The sequence below is a fragment of the Trematomus bernacchii genome, unplaced genomic scaffold (assembly GCF_902827165.1).
Source record: "Trematomus bernacchii unplaced genomic scaffold, fTreBer1.1, whole genome shotgun sequence".
NCBI classification, from domain to species: domain Eukaryota; kingdom Metazoa; phylum Chordata; class Actinopteri; order Perciformes; family Nototheniidae; genus Trematomus; species Trematomus bernacchii.
Window position 1 is genome coordinate 88,685 of NW_022987739.1, and position 14,121 is coordinate 102,805.

General features: G+C 39.1%; 1 protein-coding gene across 1 annotated transcript in view; it reads right to left on the minus strand.

Moving 5' to 3' along the window:
- The window catches only part of LOC117496148 (NLR family CARD domain-containing protein 3-like), a gene marked incomplete at its 3' end in the record, with an annotated part of 682,747 nt that overhangs the window by 67,302 nt on the left and 601,324 nt on the right, over nt 1–14,121 (minus strand). The window lies entirely within an intron of this gene.

Sequence of the window (14,121 nt, forward strand, 5' to 3'; positions counted from 1 at the left end):
TGGCTGCTACTTAAAACATATTTATCTATTTACCATATATCCTATTTCAATAACTTGCATATAGACCCTTATTGCACTATTTCACTATTTCACTTTTTTAAAACTATTTTTCTTCTTGTATTTACTATTTACTATTTACTTGCACTATATTTTTTCTGTTTATCTGGTTTTGTGTTGCTCTGTTGGAGAAGCCTGTGACACAAGATTTTCATCGGCATAACTACACTGTAGCTATGTTCGTATGACTAAATAAAGAACCTTGAACCTTGAACCTTGATAATCATTACAAATGTGGATTTATCTCAGTTTTTCTACAAAAAAAAGCACCAAAAAGCTTTAAACAAAGGTTTTTGATTTGATTTAAATATTATTGTTCGATATTCAATGTGATATTAACTCACATTTTACTTTATTTTATGTATACTACCTTTAGTCTCTTGAATACATTCTTTTTTTCTCTAGTAGTAGAAGTTTATTATTATTATGATCAGTATTATTATTTAAGTTATTATTATTATTATTTTTATGATTGTTATCAATACTACCTTTTAACTTTTTGACTTAGGTATTTTTCAATTTGTTTTCAATTAATTTGATTTATTTACTATTATTCCCAAATTATCTTAATCTTCTTATTTGATGCTCTTCATATTCAACTTAAATAGGATCTCTTCTTGCTGCTATTGTTTGCTTGAATGCTTTTATATCAACCTTTTGACTATAACAAATAATAAAACAACTCAATTTTTTCAAAGCAGTTCTTTATTGTAGTGGAAAGGAAGTAAGGAAAGGGAGGAAGGTAACAAAAAAAACTTAAGAACAAAGAGAATTGGAGATCACTCAATCATAACAGGTTTTGCAGAAATAGAGAAAAGTTCATAACATGGGAAATTAAATATTCTGTTAGACAGCTTTTTATTTTACCGGTATGCACATCATACACTTACCACAGAATGAGGATATTACTTTTTACCATATTTCTCATCACCAGTTATTATCGTATCTGCTATAGACTTTCGAGGAATTTTTCTGTACTGTCTGGATTCAGGAAAACAAACAATTGACCTGTCTCTAAATGTCATCCATCAATCCGCGGTCACGTTAATAAAGCTGATTTCAAAGCCGTGCTCACATGACGCCACTCTTCATACCAATCATACTTTAACAGCGCTTACAGAGAAAAGAAAATTCCCACCCACTGTTGTTTATGTGGATTTACACATTCCTCTTTGTCCTTATCTTACAATAAAACGTACTTTGCAATCGACATTCATGTGATGAACATCAGCATCCATATTTGTCATAAAATACTTTGGAAATGTGCCAGAATTCTCACTGAGAGATTAAGTTACCTCTATAGTCCTGACCTGCTGGTGTCACGTAGAGTTCACACCAGTCTTCAGAGGGTGTATGTAATAATAAAGAAATATTTACCTGTGTCACATAATCTTTGACTTGTTTTCGGTAATACACCTTGAGTAGGAGGTGTTATTACAAATATGTTCCTTTATGCACTTTATATAGAGCGTATAGGGCAAAGCCTGAAGGAGATTTTATGCAGGTATTTACTGTAACCCTAGATGTAAGTTAAGATTCTTTATTGTCCCTAAGTGGATATTTTAGATGCATGCTGCACACATATATTAAGTGAAAACAAAACGGAGCCAAAAAGAAGTACGATGGTTCCCCATAGATACATTAAAACAATGTGTAAAATCCTTAGAGAACAAATAAAAATGGATATGAAATCACTTTGTGGACGCTCGATTTACATTTCAGTGTGCTCTGCCGGTCAACCGTAAATCACTCCTTAACGCTCATGGGTTTACAATGTGCTATTTACTTACATTTTGTAACAATGCCTGGCTACTTGTGCTCTTGTAACTTTATCTGTCCTAAGAATTTCTTTTAGTTTGAAACATGTGTTCAGATGTAAGTCATGTGACAGATGAAGCAGCCACGATGGAGAGAAGAAGAGCATTTTTGACATGATGTAACAATCATTACATTACATGTTACTTGTTAGACGCTTTTATCCAAAGCGACTTACATATATTCAGTACTGTGGACAATCCCCACAGGAGCAATTTGGGTTGAAGTGTCTTGCCCAGGGACACAACGACATGCTGACTGCAGTGGGACTCGAACTTGCTACCCCCTGATTCGAAGTCCATCATACTTCCACTGAGCCACAGCCTCCAATCACCTGTTTATAGTCGCTTTGCCACTTGTGTGGACACTTTGTGGATATGTTGTGTCTTTGAGTCCTCATGTTGTGTCTCGTGTTTGTGTTTGAGGTGTCTTTTTGTGTCTCTTTTTGGTAATTTGAGTCTCTTTGTAGTTATTTTGTGTCTCTTTGTAGTTGTATTGTGTCTCTTTGTAGTCATTTTGTGTGTCTTGAAGTGATTTCCTGTCTCTTTGTATTCACTTTGTGTATCTTCGTACGTGTTTTGTATCCCTTACTGGTTTTGTGTCTCTTTCTAGTGGTTTTCTTTCTGTTTTTGTTGTCATTTCATGCCTCTTTTTGGTTTTTCAAGCCTCTTTGTAGTCATTTTGTGTGTCTATGTATTCATGGTCGGCCGTTTTATGTTTCTTTGTGGTCATTTATAGTATTTTCCTGTCTTGTATATATATCTTTTAGTGGCATCTTGTATGTAAAGGCCAGAGGGTCCAGTTGTGCCCGGCCAGTCTTGTAGTAGATAATGACTTTGTAAGTAAATGCAAAAAACACAATGTTCTTCATAGTTGTGTTTCACGGTCAGCAGAGTTCAAACACAGAAACCCCGATAAGCTTGTCGTCGTTGACAGGTGTAATTGTGTTGATATGAAGATATTATCTCGGCGTCGAGGACAGGGACACTTCCAGTCAGCGGGGTGTGTCCTGTTATCACTGCGTGTTTGTTTGGCTGCTGTTGTATTTTTCTACGTGCCAGGACTAATGTTTTTTTATGTCCTCATACCTGCAGGACGACCTGTTTCCATATGCTCACAGAAGCACACCTGCACCAACAAGATCTGGTTACACAAATGTGTGTGTGTGTATACTCAAATGCTGTAATTTAAGTGTGTACCTTTTCACCTCCTTGGCATACACTCAAGATTTCATGAATTTTGAAAGTAAATTATCAGCAAATCTATGACACCTTTTTCTTAAACACAAGAGGAAGAATGCTGCAGGTTATCTCATTGAGTGGATCAGGTTGGCAGACAGTAAGCACACACACACACACGCACGCACACACACACACACACACACACACACACACGTCAAAATTACACATAAGCAATGGAAGGAGACAAAGACACCCATTGAATATATTTTCCAACATTATAAAACAGCATTAATGCCAAAAAAAGGGAACCTAATGATGTTTTTTTATGAGATCTTGTGCTTTTATTGAGTGGCTTTCCCATGGACGTTGGTGCCCAGAGGAGTTTGTGTGTTGGGTAAAAATGTGTATGACGAGCGGGTCATTGGTGTCCAAACATGTGTGACAGCCACTGAGTTCATTTCCTGTTTTACAGCCAATCACAACAACAGATGCAGGAGCCTGGCACAGCAGGTAAGAGTTGGTGGTGAATATGAATTAAATGCTGAACAAACAGAGCGACACTTTGAATTTTTCCAGCTTCAGGATCATTTAAAAAAGCTGGATAGTCTGTATTATTAATGTATTCATTTATATGTTCAGAAACACTGAATTCAAACTGCCTTTTCCAGTGTCCTAATGAAATTCATAGCTTTCATTTGTACACTTTTTATCCATTCCCTCTTCTGTGATCAGCCTTTCCTAATAGGAAATAATATACTTTTGTGAAAGATGATGGATAATTGTCAAAAGGGATTCATCCTTGGGAACAATACAGCATGGCAGTCCACCCAATAGCTGTTAAGATATTAGGATTAGGATAAAATAGGTTTCCATTTTATTCCTCTGCTTGCGAAAAGTCAGATTTTGTAGAAGTCCATGAGAAAATGACCTGACTTTTCAATACATTTTTAAACATATAAACCATTAACTGAGTTTGATCACAGGTTCATGCAGTGTATGCAGTTTATTAGCGTTTTCTTTCTTTTTTAACAAATTGTACGGTGTCCTTAGGTGTCATGAAAGGCGCCTAAAAATAAAATGTATTATTATTATTATGCTTTAAGGCTATCAAGTGATTGTACTTGATACTACTGCATGCCTAGTCACTTCTGGTGCAAAAAAAGGGTTTGACGGTTAAAACACCACAACTCAAGGCTTCAAACCATAGTCCACAAACCAATGGTTGAAATCATGGTGATTTCTTCTGCTTGGGATATACAGTTTATCGCACCAAAGTGACGACAGACGTTGTCATCCATAGTCATTCAGCTACCGTGGCTAGAAAACATAACGCCCCTGCTCTACCATCTGCATCCAGCCACCTTTAAGAAGAGATACCTTGAGGATTTGGGGCCATGGAGGCCTCTGGAAGCCCCCTGGTTCTTAGCTTTGCATCCCTGTATCTGGGCCAACAATAACACAGCCGGGAGGGGGGGGGAATGTGCACAGGAAACCAGCGCCTCGCAGGAACAGCAGCGGTGGGCTCTGAGCTGAGCTGAGCAGCTGAAACCTGGACTCAGAGCTCCTGCAGGAAACACATGGGACCCTAACTGGGGATTACAGTGTGCACAAAGCATACTTCCACATTTACCCATTAGCTGTTTGACTAGACACACAGGCACAGTTTAGGCACATTGTATATTATACATACATTATCATTCCCTTTGTTTCTTTTTCATTAGCACACAAACACATATAGACACATAATCCTCAGCACAGAAAATGTCTCTATTTGGATCCTTTCCTTTAGTACACTGCCACTGTGAACACAGCGCTGTGTTCAAGCTAGTTAGTTAGCATGTTATCGTTTACAGTAGCAAATCATTGAGGAACGCTCAATTAAGCCAATTTAGTTAACGGTGGGTTCTTTTTGACACCATTACACCAATCACTACTGGTCCCGCATTATCAAGACATGGTGCAAAAGAAACACATTATAAAATGACATCTAATTTGACTTAAAATAGACATTAGCAAGTGCACCATCCAGATACTCATAGGGCTGGACCATGTGAAGAAAACAAAATAGAATAGAAGAGAATCCTTTATTGTCATTATACAGGTACAATGAGATGAGTAGAGCTACTCCTTTTTTTAAGGTGCCATCAAAAATACAAACAACAAACAAACAAATATGCCACTCATTGATTTTTAAATTGTAACCATATTTTAGAGTTGACTATGGTTGCTTTCCAAAAGAAATTCAAAATGATAATGTTGATATATATTCATCAGTAATGTGCATATATTGACTTTGTGTAAGGCCCATATTTAAAACTCCTAGAACAGCCTGGTAAGTTGAAAATATCAGCACTTTAAAAGCAAAGAAAATACAACACTCACACATTATGACTTTCAACATCTTGGCAAATATGTAACCTTATATCACAATATTGATATATATAATATTGTGCATTACCCAGATCGCTGTAGTTTTCCATTCTTCACATTGGGACTTAAAAATATCACAAGTAAGTACAGAATTATACAAATTGAGGGGCAGCAACAGCTACCTCAGGACAGGCTTTCCTGATATCCAATATAATAGTGGGTATGGATGTATGTCTATATCTTGTATTGAGCGTTTTTTAGTAAACATGTCCAGTATCTATGTCTGCATGAAGTGTCCTCTCCCTTCAACTACGGCTGGACTTCCAAGAACTGCAAAAACATGGTGACACAAGACCATGATGACCCAAGCGTCCAAAGAACAGAATCAATAAGTGAAGGATGTCAGGTTTTGTAATATCTGTGACTGTATAAAGAGATTGAACTGGATGTAAGAGGCCTGTTATTCAAGTAAAATGCCCAAAATCATATGCTCTTGTCACTTTATAATACATTAATACATAACAATATCCCCCTGTGTCTCTGGACTAAGACACTCCTTGTCATCCTTTCTTCTTCCCTCATCTCCTTCCCTCATCTTCTTCCCTCATCTCCTTCCCTCATCTTCTTCCCTCATCTTCATCCTCATCTTCTTCCCTCCTCTCCTTCCCTCTTCCAGGTGTTTTGTCGCCCCCTGTGGCTCCAACACAACATGGCCTCTGTTCTCAGCTCCCTGTGGAAGAAGCTCTTGCTCTGTCTTCCTCTCTGTCCCTTCCTCTATTAATTTCTCTCTCCTGGAGCATTCCTTGAGCTCTCCACTGTTGTTTCTCCTTCTTCTGTCTGTTGATGTTGGCGTCAGTTCTCCGTGGGACCCCCACAGTGAAGCCGGGGTAACTCTCCAGCTCTAAGCTCTAAAGACAACAGAGCGAGGCCTCCTCCTCACACACACTGTATCTGAGAGCAGGCTAACACAACAACTGGAGGCATACAGTAAGATGGTGGTCCTGGGTGATTGGAAGTCTTCTTCGTGGACTGAGTGTGACCTCATTCCTGCACTGGAGTAAAAAGTCATGCCGCTTTATTCCAACAGAGGGCGACAGACATTGCAGGATCTGCAGATGTCTACAGTCTACACTGCAGGCCGGGGTGTCAAACTCAATTTCCTCGCGGGCCACATTAGCATTATGGTTGCACTCAAAGGGCCGGTTGTAACTTTAAGACGATATAATATATAAAATAATGTATTACATTACATTATTGCCTCTGCATTGGATTATTATCGGATAGAGTAATAACTTCATAATTAACTACGTCTGAATGTAGAATAATTGCAAGTCTCTTCAGTGCGCATGTCACAAAATGAGATGCATTGTGGGACATGTTGTTTATTGGCCATGTGCTTCTGTAAAGCGGCATGTAACTGTATAATAAACATATTATATTCTTTGCAAGCTCTTGCGGGACACATTAAATGAAGTTGCGGGCCGGATTTGGCCCCCGGTTTGAGTTTGACATCCCTGGTCTACAGAGTATGCACTTAAGGGTTGGTGAGTGACCACTTGTCTAAACTAAACTTTACATGAAAGCATCATTAATACCTTTTATAACTGCAGGGATTTTCTGAAAATGGGCATGTTCCCTTATAGCAGCTTCAGTAAATGTAACTCTTAAAACTCAGTACTTTTACTTAAGCAAGGTATTAAATCCAGCACTTTAACTTGGTATTGTTTTACTTCTAGCACTTCTACCACCACTGTATATATATATATCACATATTCCTCATATCAAAAGTTGAACATGTTTCAGGTTAAGAACTTTATATTTGAGATAAACAGGCATATATAATACAGAATATTACATTACAAAAAACAAATATACTTCTTTAATCACATAAATAACCCAGACATATTTCTCATAATATAAAAAAATATAGTCAACTAGATAAAAAAATGTAACAGTATATACCGTACCATCATTCTTGCAAAAGGCAAAGCAATTCGAAGGTGATAATGTGTGTCTAATGTTTTATTTGTAAGTCTTTTTGTTTTCCCTTTCATCTGCCTTTTATCTGTACCTGCTGTTCTAATTTTGATTCTCATTATGTCTGCCAATTATATATTTGGGATTTCCTCACATTGCGTGTTGTTGTGTGTCTGCGTACAGACGTGTGTTTGTGTGTTTGTTTGTGTGTTTGTGTGCCTGTGTGTTTGGTGAAAGGTACATTTCCATCCTTCAATGCGACCCGGTGGAGGCAAACATATTAAACCTGTGTGTGAGGAAGTTTGATTGTCAGCTACAAAGCCTCTCTCACCCACCTGTTTACAGCTTTAATTAACAGACAAACCCAAAGTCAGATGGAGAGTTGTGTCATCAGCCGGGGGTCTGCAGCTTCACTCTGGAAGTATTTAAGAAAAGTCAAAAGACAACAACCAACGCTGAGGACTGACGTCATCTTCAGACAATAATAGTCGACATTTTCTTCTTCTATTCTTGTAAACAGAAAAATGAAAGAGGTACAAACCGTTTATTTTGATTACTTCATATAAAGGTCATTCGCTCCATTTATTCGTATCTGCAGGTGTGCTCTTCATGGCATGAGTATGACTACCACTAAAAACAATGAACAACGCAGTAAGTGGTTGATTAAAACAGACCACAAAAACAAAACCATGACAGTCACAATTTAAATCATTTTAACCAGATTCAAAATCTTCTGTATAATCTGAACCATGTTTTTTGTCAACAAAACAAAGAAAGTCTTGAAAACATAACGAGATTAAAATAGTTGCCATAGAAACCTGAGTCATGCATTGCGTTACACATATTTTGTTTTGTTTATTTCAAGAATATAAACAGAGACAGGGAGGTTTCAAGAGTTGAACAAAGACATAAGAATGTAGCTTTTAAATCCCAGATTTTAAATATTTTCCTCATGACTGTTTTCACATTTTTGTTGTTTTACTTGATTTTCTTTGTGCTTCAAGAGACCCTATTCTGCTTGGTTGGGGTTTTCCCTCTCCTGTAGTGTGTTCTATAGGTTTTTTGTGCATTTAAATGGTCGGCAAAGGCTAAAATCCCTGTGTTCCCTGAAACGCCTCCATTATGTCCTTTGTTTACTTCCTGGAAATAATGACATCACTATGTAACACATCCTCTATTGCTTATATTGGCTAGCGTTCCAACACATTGTGAATGATAGGCTAAGACCCCATTTACAGGGGAACACTAACGCAAACGAACGCAAACGAACCGAATTCAATATCAAAAAAGTATTCCGTTCACACGGATACGGCTCAATAAACGTGTCCCTTCACACGAGACCACTCGACCGCTGGAGACGCTGTAGGACATAAATACAAAATACACCAAAAGCAGCGAAGAAGACCCCCGAGCATGGTTGCCATGGTTGCCTGGTTTGCCCTTCTGTTTATTCTCCGCGGTGGATTTAGCAACATGTAGTTAATGTAGTTCTCCATGTCCACTTGTTGCTGATGGTTGTGGTAGAGGAGCTGGTAGATTTTGCACTAACATCTGTAGCATGGTCAGTAGCAGTAGCACTAGCAGTAGCTACTGACCATGCTACAGCAGTGAGCAGCAGAGGTGGGGAGAGGCGGGGCTATGGCTTCATCGTTATCAGGAAAATGATCGTATAGGGCGTACACACGGAGACGCTTGGCCCCCCAGAGCGTTCCGTTTGCAGATCTATCCACCTTGGGACCCATTATCGTTTGCGGGGTCCGTTTCCGCGGTTCCGTTACGGCCTCGTGTGAACGAACGGGCTATACGCGAGAGAAAAGTAGACCGTGAGGAGATAACAGAGGACTCTCACCTTTATGATTCACCTGTGTCTTCCACCCAACAGCTCTGAAACGTCTGGAAAAGAGAAACCAGGTGAAGCTGAGACGTTAATCATTGCCATTAGCCATCACCTCTTCTCCCAGCTAACGGTACACCTGAGTAATGACCCGCTATTATGTCCAGCTGCCTGCTCAGTTACTTTTGTTCGGGGTCAAAGGTCGCAGGGTATTCACATTACTGTGCCCTGCATTCCTCTGCAGTTTTCTCCAAGTTTTCTGCTAGTTTTAGGAGTTTTTCATATATATTTCGTTTATTTTAAGATTCAAGGAGTTCTTTTCATCTAAACAACTCAAGATAACATCAACAGCAGGCTTTTTAGATATTCCAAATGTCCCCCAAAATAAAATGAATTGAGTCCATCTCATATTTATTCTAGCCTACCCTACCCTGTTTTTGGCATTCAAACACAACACAATTTGTTCCTACTGAAGACATGTTTAAAAACGAATCACAGCTATGTAATTTCACATCTAAAAAAGACCTCATAACTCCCAAAACACCAGGGTAGCTTTTGGTAAACAATGCTCATGCTGGATTAAATTGTGTATTTGTTTGGGTCTATTTTCAGGTGTTGAATATACAGTGTGAATGTTTGTTCATGTGCCATTGACTGAAAACAATCCACCATTTCCATGTTTATTCTAATGTTGGAAAATGTCACGCAGTGCCAAGTCATTGAGTGTTTAGAATATTTCTTGGACAACAATTGTATGGGACAGTTGAATACATTTTCTGAGGCTTGGCTGCAGATGACATAGTTGTTTGCCGGATGAGTTCATTGTTGGATTTGGTCTTCTCATGGGATGATAATATGATCCATGTAAAATACATTGCCAGCGTATCCTCAGACAATCCTTGTGCACTTGGGTGTTGTTCATATTGTTTAGGGCAGGCCAACTCTGGAGACTCTAATTCAAATTGAAAACATCACTGCTTGCTATGTTGCATTTGAACACATTTTGTATTTTAGCTGTGACTCGTAGATGAGCTTCATTTTGTTTAAAAGGGGACCTATCATGCAAAATGCACTTTTGTACGTCTTTTATACAGGAATATGTGTCCCCGGTGTGTCAGGGAACTCACCTAGTGTCAGAAAACACAACCCTCTCTCTTTCCTCCATACCAAAATTTCTAAAAAACAGGGCTGCAACAGAGCTGATACAGATTTGAAATTGTTCTGACGTCAGAAACAGGGAGCTCCGCCTATATGGGCAACTCTCCACCTATCAGGGGAATGTGGGGTTGGGCCACGGCCACGGCCATTGCCGCTCGAAAGCGCTGGATACGCTGTAGTACATATGCTAGGCCTGTAAGTGGCGCTGTAGTCAGCCACAAAAGCAGCGAAGAAGACTTCTCACAGAATCAGCCCTTGCAAAAAACAGGGCTGGAAAAGAGCAAATAGAGCGAAATGAGGCATGGCTAAAATGCCATGATCTGTTTGGTATTTTGAAAAACAAACTTCACAGACATGTTTTATATAGGTATGGCCCCTACAATATATTTTTCAAATATAGCATGATAGTTCCACTTTAAGTTTAAAAATACTACAACTCTTCTCTACGTAGCACTTACAAAGGATGTGGCTAATGCAGTAGCACTTCATCTGGTTGGGCTTATAGATAGGAAATGTACCTCACTTTGGATAAAAGCGTCAGCTAAATGAAATGTAATAAAAATGTGCCCTCATCAAGAGAAAATCTCCCCTTGATCTTCCGGCAACCTTTACCTCTCTTTACCCAATCATTCTGTCCTTTAACAGGATCTATAATTACATTAGTGTCTGTACAAATGTCCTAGACAACACCTCCTTTAATAAACTCCTGCCACCTTCGTCGCAGCTGCCCTTTTTCCTTGAGTTTTTCAGGTCGGGACGCGCACAGCCTGCCGCTCCCCGCCTCCACTTCTCATTGTCTTGCAGTGACATCATTGAATTACTCACAGCAGCACATCTTTCATCTTCATTTCAGTAATGATTATCATTATCATACCACCATTGAGGTCCAACTGCATCACATTTGGCTGACTTCCTCTCTCAGGGTGTTGAGGAAGATGGACGGGTGTTTAGGGGAGCATATTTTGAAGGCCGAATGGAAAATTGTTGAAGCCAATCACTGCTGTTTCTAGACTTGTTTTAGTCGTAAATAATTATCTTACTATCATTACAGTCGTCATCACATCCCTTATCACCAGCTGCTTCTTTTATTCCTTTTTCCACTACCCCTTTTGGTTTTGAAGTGGTTTAAGTCAAGTCTTTTTGAAGTGGTTTAAGTCATGTCTTCTACATCATCTCACGTGTTAAACGCCCAGCCTTTGTTCAAGTAGGTAATGAGCGTGTTGTTTTCACAATGAGCTGCGCTGACCCCTCACAATGATAGGAATGGCCCTTCCCTTCTTATCTAACATCAGCCATGACAGCAAGGAATGTGTTTCAGCAGTTAAAAACCTCTTACATTGTTTTCATACCCTAAGAGGAAAGTGCTGCCACGGAAATATGCATTGTTTTTCCTAAACATGCTAAAAAATCGTGGCAAAGCTGTAATATGTAACATTACTGCATTAATATGATTGAAAACAACTAGACCCATATTAAAAAACGGTGTTGATTGCAGACATTATTCCAAATGCTTCCCAAAATGTTCAACATAGACAAATACGTAATGTGAATCAAGGTCATGGTGCAGAAACAAGTCCTAAAACCCGGAAATAACTTAGCATTTACCATTTCCAGTTCCCTTGTCTGGATTTCAATCGTTCTTGAAAGTGTTTTTGGTTAGAAGCCGGAAATAAGGTCTGTGATTTAAACAATCCTAAGAGACTTTCCCTTTTTGTTCTACAACAATACAGTATAATACGTCAGGAATTACTCCACTGGTGAATGTCTAAATGACATCACGCCGACACAAGTCCGCCTTTAGCTTAGCAGTGTTGACATGAAGTCATGTGACCGTGCTGTATTTCCTTAATAGCCTAGCGTTAGCTTTTTACTTCATTTACACTTACAAAATCACAAAGTTACGGAGAAATCCTGCTGAACAAACGTGGTAAGTACAACATGTGTTTGGCCACAGAGTTGATTTCTTGCAATCAACCGATTTCCAATGAAACACATTTCATTGGATTTTGCAATGCTAACTTCCGGGTTAGCTTACAAAAATACGTTATCACTGCCACACTCTATGGTGGTTGTCTCAAGGAACGCTAACCTCATTGTTACTCTTTATAGAATTTGATTGTTTTGAACTACACATTTTAATCAGATAAAGGATTTTCATTATGAGAGAAACAAGCTAAACAAATGTTAGCGTCAGCCGAATAGTGCGAAAAACTCATTTACTAAACGCAAACTGGCTTTATTAAGTTATTTTTACTGATTCTTATCACCAGGTCCAATTGTTTTTGTAGAGGAGGAAGAACTCACGTGATTCGGATCATATAGTTTAAATCATAAGTTATTATCCTATGTCCTCCAAACCGGGCTGGAGAAACACTGTTTTTTCTGTGAACCTGCTTTATTTGTATCTTAGGGTTTGTTTGTTTTCGTGAGAAGGAGACCTCTATGGACAAGCTGAATGCAATAACGGCAATGGTGGTGAAACTAAACACTCCCATGATCCCACACGCCACAAAACTCCATCTTTTGTTATTCCTTAGATTGGGGGCCCCCTTGCGGCAAAAAAAAATGAAGTATTGTGCACTTAATCTATTTGTATGATCAACCATCTGTAGTTAGTATTAAAACTAGCTACATGTGTTATCTGTAAAACTCTGCCAAATCTTTATTTTAAATGGGGTTTGGCTTCGAGAAAATGTACCGGCAGCAAATCTAGGATGTAAGCCAAATGCATACATGTCATATGTTACATTTCAATCTAATCACCACAGCATACAGCGGAGGTGCTCAACTGGCTGTTTTTCATGAAGCGGTCTGTGAATCTCTGCTGAGGTCTAATGTCAACAAGAGTTTGGAGATTTTAAACATTGTTAAACCTCGCACCTCTCAGAGAAAACCCTGGACTTGGAAATGACTCTGTGTGTTTGGGTTTTCTCTTGAACTGTCTCATGCTGTTAATATAATGTCCTTAATTGTTGTCGTAACATTGTCCGTCAGTTCTTCATTAAAGGTCACCTATTATGCAAAATCCCCTTTTTCATGTCATATACATCAACATGTGTCCCCTCTGTGTAAAGAGATTCTGAAAGTTTCAGAATTTGGCCACTTTATGATGTCATAACGTATTTTTGGCTTGTGTAACCATTAGCCAATCACCAACCAAGGTAACCCCCCCCCCCCCCACACACCTTATCACCTGAATCTCCTCCTAGAGGCACCATTGTGTTCTTTTTAACCAAATATCTCTCAGAGGGGCGTGGGGAGGGGCTCCTTATTTTCATCTAAAGTAACAGGACAGAGAATCAGCACTTTTGAAACAGGGCTGAAACAGAGGGGATTATGGGATGCTGCAATGATCTGTTTGGTGTTTGCAGCCAAACACTTCAGAGACATGTTCTGTATATATCTGAGACCTATAATATATTGATGAAAAACAGTATAATAGGGGACCTTTAAGATAAATCCTCCTAGCACCAAATCCAACGATGCATTATGTTTTAAATGTCCTTTCCTTTCCTTTTTTTCCAGCTTCTTATCTCCTCCTCCCTTTGCTCCATCCCTCCTCTCTCTCCTTGGCTGCTGCTGACCCCTGCGGTGTGTATGAAAACTTGACTGATCCCGGTCAGGAATTTGCCCTATATCACCGGAGTTGGGGCCCGTAGCTGTAAATCACATGACCAGTATGTGGGAACGGACATAATGAAGATGGACGGGCTGCAGAGAGCTGACAGA